A 2334-nucleotide genomic window follows, 5' to 3' on the forward strand; every position below is an offset into this window, starting at 1 on the left:
GAGAAAAAAAAGGCAACAAAAAAAGCAAAAACTGCAAGTATGTAAGTTCTCAAAAAACAAAGCCTGTCTTCTTTTTGAATTGTTCGGGTGTATTTTTTGACCTTCTTTGGGTGTATTTTAGGTTGATTCCAACTGATTCGAATATGATGGTTGTGAGGGAACAAACACCGTCGGAAGCGCTTGTAGTGTGAATTTTCCAAAAATATTTCAACCTTATAACCTTATTATTTTCAAAAACGTTGTTAACCTTTCATTTTTCTTCTTGTTTAGAGTCCCGATCCAGGTTTTTGTGCCGGCATCCCAAACAACCACTGAGACATATTTTGAACCAACACCTATGCTACGGATTGAAGGGACTATAGAAACGTAAGAAATAGTATTGGGCGTATATTTGCTAACAGTTTGGGTGTATATTGTTCCTGATCAATTTTTTTTATGCCATGATTAATTTTGTGTAACTGTGCAGCACTTCTGAACCCCCCAAACAACTTCAAGAAACCACACCCAAGCTTCCCCTAGCTCCAACTAAAATGTAAGTTCATCAGACTAAAATCAATCTTTGCTTATTATCCGTATATTCTTATTCTTACTCTTATTCTTATACATCATAACGCAGTCATCCAGCCGCAGAAGACGCTGGTGCCCTGTTGATGATGGCATGGACAGCAACCTATGTTCCTAAAACAGATCCAGGAATGCCATCATTCAGCCTTGGATTGACTGATTCAAGACAGGAGGGGGCGTCAACGCAGGAGACAAAGGGAAAAATCTCCAGAAACTGCAAGTATGCTAGAACAATTAGACAATTTGGTCCAAAAATTAGCAAGCAATGCAGCGAAGGGAAAAGACGAAAGTCCACAAATTCAGAGGGAGACTGGGGGAGAAAGTTCTGCAAAGTTTGAAACTCCTGGGGGAATAAATCAAATTCCAGATGATATAAAACAAAAGTGCTACATCTGGGGGACGAGACTGAAGGAAGACGCAGATGGCAATACTAACGAGTATGAGGAGATGTGCACTCTGATTGGCCAAGGAGAATACATTTTGATAATAATGCACCTTACATCCCTCCAGGCAAAAAGTGATATAGAATCTCAGGTAATATTAGAATAACATTAATGTTTTTACACCAAAGTCAACTGCAATGTTTATTAATATAAAATTGATTTCGGCATATATTTCTAGATTGTATCTGCCATCTGCCTCATCCTCAACCAGAAAAATGAAAAGAGGTTTCAGGCACAAATATACTGTCTCCCCCCCGATATTGTGATAAGTGTTACTTCTACGAACTGTGGGTGTATTTTCTGTATTGATTTGGGTGTATTTTTTAGGTTCGATTGGGTGTAAGTTGTGTATTTTCAGAATTTCATTTCTTGTTTCGCAATTCTTGCAGAGCATGGCACTTTCGGATCACCCAAAGGGGGAATTCATATCACCGAAAACGAAAAAGGAATTCAGGGTGGAAGCCTACCCGAGTTTCATTCCCTTCATAGATAGAAAAAAATTAACTTCGCATCCATATGTAAGTTTTCGTTTGCTAAATTTGTTAGTACGCTTATTTACTTATATACCAAATAAAATAACACACTGTTGAAATGTGGCAATCCTTCAGATTTTTGCTCCTGTTTGCCACTCGGGGCATTGGTGGTTATGGTAATCCTTTAGATTTTTGCTCTTGTTTTCCACTTGGGGCATTGGTGGTTATGGCTGATAAATACAACAAAGCGGAAATGTCAAATACTTGACCCGCTACACAAAAAAGCTCCAAGCGATGAGAGAAAGGACATTAATAAATTCACTGTAAGTTGCCTCTGTCTTCTTTACTTTAATAGATAGGTCTATTTCGTTAGTTATGTTGGTTGTATATTGTGCATTCAGTTGGGTGTATCTTGTCCATTCATTCGAGTGTATTACTGATTTGTTTTGGTATTTAAGGGATATGTATATTCAAGATTGATAACATATGCCGGGGGGAACCTCTGGCAAAAGGGGAGAACGAGAAGAAAATTAAAGCATCATATGTTAAAATATCAGGCCAAAAAATAAGGTATAAATTTGTGACTCTGAACATTAAACTTTCCTAAATGAGATTTGTAATTTATTTTCTTCGTTTTCAGCTATGACTGCGCTATCTACGTTATGAAGTGGCTTGAGTTAATTGAGCCGGAAAACATCAAAAAGGGGAAGTATGAATGGGATAATTGGCCACAGGTAACTGTCTTTAGAACTATATAACTCTGTACTACTTTACTGAATTAATATTGCTGTTTAAACAGAATATACTTTTTAATTGTAAGAGGAGGTGGACCACTATAGAGTGGAGTATGCTTC

The sequence above is a fragment of the Arachis duranensis genome, chromosome 1 (genome assembly GCF_000817695.3).
Source record: "Arachis duranensis cultivar V14167 chromosome 1, aradu.V14167.gnm2.J7QH, whole genome shotgun sequence".
Lineage (NCBI taxonomy): Eukaryota > Viridiplantae > Streptophyta > Magnoliopsida > Fabales > Fabaceae > Arachis > Arachis duranensis.